The sequence below is a fragment of the Hypomesus transpacificus genome, unplaced genomic scaffold, assembly GCF_021917145.1.
Source record: "Hypomesus transpacificus isolate Combined female unplaced genomic scaffold, fHypTra1 scaffold_338, whole genome shotgun sequence".
Taxonomy (NCBI): Eukaryota; Metazoa; Chordata; class Actinopteri; order Osmeriformes; family Osmeridae; genus Hypomesus; species Hypomesus transpacificus.
This window is the reverse complement of record NW_025813865.1, coordinates 86,392-94,266: the sequence shown is the minus strand read 5'-3', so window position 1 is coordinate 94,266 and position 7,875 is coordinate 86,392. Positions and strand designations below refer to the sequence as shown.

Genomic DNA, 7,875 nt, shown 5'->3' with positions numbered 1-7,875 from the left:
TATCGCTCTCTCCCCTCACTGGGACACCACCTCCCATCCTACCTGTCAAAGACAAGCCACTGTTGACTGCTCTAGGAGACACACACGCACACTCCAGCATACTTACACTCTCTGAGCACATGTATGTTCAGGCAGAGTGCTTCTTCTGGGAGGGCCACTCAACACATCAATCTGGGTGAAATAACAGGGTTATTCCCCTCATTGGGGTAAGTGGAGCCAGCTGATTGTAATGGCTACACAGTCACAATCACAAACAAGCTTTCAGCCTCCACAATGGGACAGCAGAAAATCAAAAGGGACACTGGGAGATTGCTTTTATTCAACAGATTATTACCAATGCTCCATCTTTACCCTACCTTCACCAGGGCACAAAGTACAAGCTGCGATCGTGTGGCGATTTCTCAGCTGAAATGCACATTTCTCAAATAGCCCTCTTACTGATATACGACCAGGAGGCAAAGATTCAATATTCCTGCCCATCAATCTATACTTGGGTCGTAAGTGTCAGAGTTCGTGAAATTGAGTGGCAGCATTTGTCTTTTTTTATTGGGTCTGGTTACAGAAGGGCCAACCCAATACCGTTGGCCTTCCAAGGCCGGTGCCAAGTTAATCAAGGATAACTTACACTGGTAGCCTACTACATCAACTCGGCTTGCTTGAGTGACGGGAAGGAACACAGAGCCAATGGCATGATTTGCGCAAGATTTCAATTACAGAACAGTTAAGACGCTTTTAAAAAATGAAACGTTTTTTGCTTTTATCAACTCAAAACGATTGCTTACAAAACTATTCAGGCTACGTAACATTAAACGTGGGTTAATAGTCAGTAAGCGGCTTCGTAGCCATATGCTCTATTGTTAATGCAAAATGATGGAATGAAAGCTATGCCATTTGGCATGCTTTAAACATGGTCAATAAACTGTCTGCAATCAAAAGTAGGGAATATTTCAGACACAATCCTCTTTGTTACTCATATGAAACAGATGAAAAAGCAGCGTTGGTTCCAGGGAAACAGTGAGGATGCTGTATTGACAAAAGCACCGTCTGCAAGTGACGTCCCCCGCTAGACACGGCTGTCCCCCCGGCAGCTGTCAATAAAGCGAGCCTGTCACAAAGCTCTTTGTGCTTGTTGTTTACACTGTTGTTCTCACTTGACCTCGGAAGATACAGAATCAGTTGGTAGGCCAATAACACAGGCTGGAGAGTCTGGTTGTTATACAACATAGCCTATAACCTTTTTTTTTACGGCGGAGGTTCGCTAATCTAAAAAGTAGGGTTTGAAAAAATATTTTCATGGCAATAGAATATTTATAATTTCGTTTTTTTCTCATATTGAACGTAAGCTTAATCGGGCATCACTCATCAGTTAACGGCGGGTCTGGCTTCGACCTGGCGGTATGAACATGCGCAAACAAAAGGCAGGTGTATGTGTCCATCGCACCTGCTCGTGTGCGTTATCCCACACTGGTCAAATTCTTGCTAAACATCCAATTCAAACAAAGGGACACCCCTCTTGTGTTTTGGTTTATCAAACTCAGTGCGCACTAACATTGGATAGTGTACGTGGATAAATAAACAAACAATGTATGGGGCTGTATCACTTTGTATTTAAACACAACTTCTCTCCAATTGGAATGAACAGTAGCCTAATAGTGTGGTGCATTATAAGTACAGGGAACAAGATAGCCTGAAGATTAAGGCAGAGTGGGACAGGATAGATGGGTACTTACGCTACTGTTCTCCCCCGTCCAGTGGACCATCGCCTGGTTGTGAGTGGCATCCCCTTTCAGCACGAACGAACTGCTAAGCAGCGACACTTTCTCCTGGGATGGCGCTCTCCTGAAGCGCAGTGACTCCACGCCGACCGCGTCCACTTCACTGTCACTATCGCCCGGTATGAGCCCTCCGTCTCTCCTGCCTATATCGCCGCTGCTGTCAAGCGTACGATCCCCGCCGCTCCGGTTTAAAACCCCGCTGTCACATCGCACGGGTCCAGTCAGTGACATCCAAGCTAAGGCAATCACCACAACAATGCACAGGTGCGCGGAAATGGTTCCATTCGGACGCAGAGGTACCATGCTTCGCGCCATTATAGCGCTCTAATCGCGGACACTGACAGAGAGACTGCGATGCGAGTGAAAGATAGATAGCTCTACTGTACGCGGAGAGAAAATGAGGTAGGGAGGGAGTGGAACTCGAGCGAGGGCAGACAGTGGAAACTCAACGTGGTCGCGTCTGAATGCCAAATAAGACGCGGTGAGCAAAACACTGACGCCACCTGGTGGCAATGTTAAGCAATGCTCACAGACGCAGGTCGCACAGCCCATTGTCTGTTGATGAAGGATTTCTTTCTATTGTATATCATGAAGTGGTCTATTGACCAACTACAGATGGACCTAACAGTGTTCACCCTACATGCACTTGAACAGACTTTTACAACCACAATCAGTTTTTCTTTAGGACAAAATCCTGACAGTAGTGGTTGGTAACCTTTCACTTGTCTATCAGGTTTATGTGACCTATTATTCAATTGACAGAAAACCCAAAACACTCAATATTTGTATTAGAGACAATCCCACAGTCTGAAGAACTGTAGAGGTTATACCAGTTTGTTTCTGTCTGAAACATTTGGGAAAGGATGCGCAGCTGACCTTGTGGGTTTGTAGTAAAGCCTCCAGCTTATTGGGGTTAAAGGTCCAACTTGTTCTAAACAGATCCAATCATAGAAGAGTTAGACACACTATTAGTTGAAATAATGCGACAAATAATCGGCAATTTCTTCCTTCCGCAAGCTAAATTTAGCTATGCCCTCAATTAATTGATAATGTCAGCCGCTACGGAGGTTTGTTATTTCGTGAAACGCAGCTAGCGGTCAGTGAATGAGAAGTCGTTTAGCATTTTCCGATTATGCACCTTCGAATGCAACTCTAATGAGATTGCCTGCCAGTCACCTGTCACTTACTCCTCTTAGTATTTTGAAGTCAAATCACAAAGCTATGCGAACTGTAGGCCTATAACTTACTCTTTCTGTCTATATTTAAACTGTTAAAATATGCCAAATGTTCTAGTGCTCGGTCCAATCATATCCCAGGTTCTATCTGCATTGCAAAAGGTAATATGTTAAAAACAGAAGACTCACTGCCTAAGCGGAAAAGGAGGATACTTCGATCCAAATTAGTAGGCCATAATTATTTTTCTGCTTTGCTGACAGTGTTTTATCGGGTTCAAATTAAGTGTTGAATGGTTTTGTTTAGCCTATGGATCAATGGCTTCAGGTATCCAAGTAAAGGGGGCCAGACTCAATTTGAATATTTGATGAGGTAAACCGCTTGGAGTGGGGGGAGGGGTGAGAGGAGGGAGTGATATTTTCTGACAACATTTTTACGTCCTCCCACCCATCCACCCATCCATCTTCTCTTTTATATTTATGCACATACACACACAGCACCTTAGAAGAATAATGATTGTGATATGTGTGCATTCGGGTGTGTGTGTGTGTGAGAGAGAGAGAGAGAGAGAGAGAGAGAGAGAGAGAGAGAGAGGGAGAGAGGGAGAGAGGGAGAGAGGGAGAGAGGGAGAGGGAGAGGGAGAGGGAGAGGGAGAGGGAGAGGGAGAGGGAGAGGGAGAGGGAGAGGGAGAGGGAGTTTAAACATTTTCTCATTGCAATGCTTTGATAGAAGTTGGAGTTGAGAGGTTTGCTGTTCATAACCATGTGGGTTTATACAGTCGGATATCTGAATCATTCATCGTTTTCATCAGTTGTTCAGATAAATGTTAGTGGATCAGATGAAATATTTACAGAATGGATTTAGATTAAAGTCAGACTATTGAATGAAGGTTGGTGGACCAGATTATATTATTACCCTTTTCTAGATTAATTGGTTTCAAATCCCAATCACTGGGATTCTCAATGCATGTCTTGCTTGTGAGATATGAATTCACTACGCTAGCCTATGACATCCCTCCATCTCACTCCATCTCATCTTGTATCGTTCTTCTGATCCCCACCCCCCAGCACTGCAGACACAAACAAAAATGTACACACTCGCTATCACGTCTGTTCTCTCTCTATGCCACACACACACACACAAACACATAAAGACACACCTTGGTCTTGTGCAAGAGTAATGCTGTATTTCAAACCTGTTTTAATGGGATGTTCCACTCAAGTAATGAGGCAGCCAGCAATTGACCCCCTCCAACCCTAGGGGTAATTACCTCAGCGGGCTCGTCTCAAACCAATCACCCCCTAACCCTCCCTGCCTCCACACACACAGACACACACAGCTTTAACTGAATACCGTAACATCTTTTCAGACACACACACACTCACACACATTGGGAAAAACTCATACATTCTGTTGCATGAAAAGACACACTGCTTCTCCCACCCATGCATCAGCACTGCCCCTCTCTGTCTTTATGGATTAACCAGCAGCAGGGGGACAACTCGGGCTCAGTAGATTTCCTCATGGTCACTGTCTTTGTATCACCCCACACACACACTTTCCTCAAAAGGTGACACACACACACGTATGTAGCCATCAGCAATGTGTGTGAGTGAGACATGGACCTTGGAGAGAGCGTGCTGTTCACCTTGAGCACACCAAAGATTCCGAGAGAGACTGTAGCATTCTGTTAATAGAGAACAGGCCCAATTTAACAGACCTTGGTAATGTGTCAGTCTCTATCACACACACACACACAAACACAGACATTTAATTAACCTTCAGAGAAGCAAACTGCCAGCAAGAAATAATCGAGTTACTATCTCATTGATAATACAGTATATGGGGCTGCATAAATGTTTCACTTTACACCTGGCCTGTACATTCCATGTCCACTCATACACAACATTCCATTTTTTGTCAGTAACCTCTGGTTTGCCAAAACAAACTGCTAATGAACTGTCTATCAACACAAACTGTACCTTGGCATGAATCACTGCAAAATGCGTAAATGTGATAATTGTGCACTATAAGCCCTTGATTTTCTGCTGCACCTACCATGTAAATTACATGAAGCTATGCTACTGTATGGGTAAAGATGCTCACAACATTATGGAAAGAAATTACTTCCAGTTATTTCAGAGTTAAGATTTTGTGATTGTTAAAGTAAGGCTCAAAGGAGGGCTGGATATTTCTAGAAATCCAGACTGTTCACTTTCTACGTAAGGAAAGTTGGACCAGGTCGCCCCCTGCTGTTCATGTGTGGTAAGGGACGTTAGATCTGGAATATATCAAGATGAGTCAGCAGTGTGGGGGGGCAAGGACAAAGACTGGTTCAAGGTTGTGAAATTGTTAATACATTATGATTTTCTTGTACTCATACTACATCCAGGGTCAGAGTTCAACCGTTCGAATTCAGCAGTGAAATAACTTCATATTTGACTATTTACCAGTTTCGTGAAGTTCTCAAATGTGGAAATCTCAACTGCATAATTTCTGGTATTAGGGGACTGTGTTCGCGCTCTCCCCTGATAGTATGTACCGAAATGAATGCTTTACACCCTATACAAACTAAGGTGTGATTTTGCATCTACCTTTATAAAGCTTAAACGAGCAGGACTCTGTGTTAATTATTGACAAAATAATATTGCACAGTTCGCAAATAAACTGCGAAATGAACTGTTCAATGGGATGGTATGACACCGGTAACATGAAAGAGTTTCTGAAACAAACGAATAGTAACAGAAGAAAGGAAGGATGTTATATCATTATAAACAATAACACAATGCTCCTCATCTGGTGGTTCGGTGCTCCTACAGGTTAGAAACACAGTCACATCTCACGAGGCAAAGCTAATTGATTTCCGTTCCGGTCCCACTTCTCTAACGCTCCACTTGTACAGATGTTTGAAAAACACTCCGAACGGGAACAGAGAATTATTCATCTGCGAAAGCGGAACAGAGGGAATCATTGCACAGTGGGTGTTCTTTCCAAATTAACCGGCGCGCCTCTCCTAAGAGAATGAATCGGATGTCTTTGATGGTTGGATGCTCACTCTTGTTTTTATGTCAGGGCATTAAAGGTCTGATTACCCCCCCCCCCCCCCCCCCCCCCCCCTTCACACACACACCACCACCACATATATTTCCCATTTCCATGGTCGCTCAGTTGATCCTGCTGCCCCGTTTATTCAATAGACATTCAGTTTGACATGTTGACCCACACATTATGCAGCCATAAGAGGCCCATCACAGAGCAACCCCAGGACTTTTAACAGGCAGCACGATGCACTTTTATTATAAAAAATATATACTTTTTTGTACTTTAACTTTCGCCATTTGACAAGAAAATATATTGGTATTTTAATTACAACCTTCTAAACTGTATTTGTTCAGAACACAAAGCGTTATCATCGTTCATTCTTCCTTTGACATGCTCTTTGTGGGTCTCTACTTCTGCATGCTGTCTTTCTCCTTACGTGTGTCAACCATTGAACAGTTAAGTGCATATTCTCCCGAGTCTTCAATCTGATGGCCTTCAGACATCTTCCATTACCGCAATCTTCGAATCTTCTCCATAAAAGCTGAGTTGTCATGACACAGCTAATTTTCATTTATGGTCAAGATATTCCCTTTACGACAATTTACCAGGGGAGAGCGCGAATGCAGTCCCCCACTATCAGAAATTATGCAGTCGAGATTTCCACATTTGAGAAATTCGCAAGCGTCAGACAGCCGAAGTGCAGTGACTGAGCCTCAACCTGGGTAAACCACTTAAATGATCGTGGTGTCGCTCCTGCTAGGTAAGAATTTTATATCAACTGGCAATGTGGCATACTACTTTTATGCATACCCTATAAAGTGACGGTGATCAAATGTACTTATTTATTATTTTTCCAATGCACGTCAACAACATTAAAAAACATTTATTCAAACACTAATAAACACTAGATATAGCTTTTGGTTGCGTTTTAAACCTACATTTAAATCGACGTTTGTCTCCAACCCACAATGCATTGCAGTTGCCCAAACAATACAATTACGAAACTGGTAAATAGTCAAATATGATTGCTATTCTAAATGTGTTATTTATAGTTTGGGTGTCCGTTACATTGTGACAGTTCAATCACTTCAATATTTAAAGTAAATTATATCATGGCAAAGTGCAGCAAGCCCTTTTCGTGGCCGTCCCATAGGCATACGCATAATATAGGTGTAGCCTATATGGTGTGGGATGTACTCACTGCAGTTCCTTAAAGCCGACACTAGGATTAGAATGACATAACGCTCACAAAACACTCACAAACACGCACACACACGCACGCACACACGCACACACACACACACACACACACATTTAACTAACAACCAGAAACCGAAAATATTTTCCAATGGCTCTGCTACCAACCCACAAATATACCCTGGATTTAAATGACATTGATTTGTTTAAACAGATTAAAAGTTTCCCAGACAGATTATGCTCCAAGCGTGTCAATCGTATGCCAAAGTTACTTTAACTGTCTAGCCGAGCGCCCTGCCAAATCTCTATTAAACTGTTTCGAAGTGTCAAGAGTGCTATCAATAGTTAATCAGTTGATTTGTTCAAAACATTTGTGGTTAAACTGAAATTATCCTGAAAGATTCATGATTACCATCATTTTTTTTATATTTTCATCAATAAGTAAAGATAGCAAAGAACAATACAATTGACGACATTAAAATATATCAATTGAGTTAGATACGAAGGCAAAGTGGAGATAACCTTCAGATTTAACGTTTTCAGGTAGAAATTCTGTCCTTGATCACGTGTAGTTTTCGACCTTTAAACTGATCTCAACCAAACTATGCACTGTCGTCACACTGATCTCTAACATTGATTGGACGCAGCAACTACGCGCTTTCTATTCGAGTCGAGATTGGCCAGACAT

The 7,875-nt window shown here is 42.6% G+C and overlaps 1 non-coding gene and 1 pseudogene across 1 annotated transcript; one reads left to right on the top strand and one right to left on the bottom strand.

The window, feature by feature from the left end:
* Positions 1-5,330: 5,330 nt before the first annotated feature.
* Positions 5,331-5,479, top strand: LOC124464445 (annotated as a pseudogene).
* A 1,116-nt stretch (positions 5,480-6,595) lies between these two features.
* Positions 6,596-6,758, bottom strand: LOC124464444. The gene has a single exon (XR_006955725.1). It is a non-coding gene; the product is annotated as a U1 spliceosomal RNA (small nuclear RNA).
* Between the last annotated feature and the right edge of the window lie 1,117 nt (positions 6,759-7,875).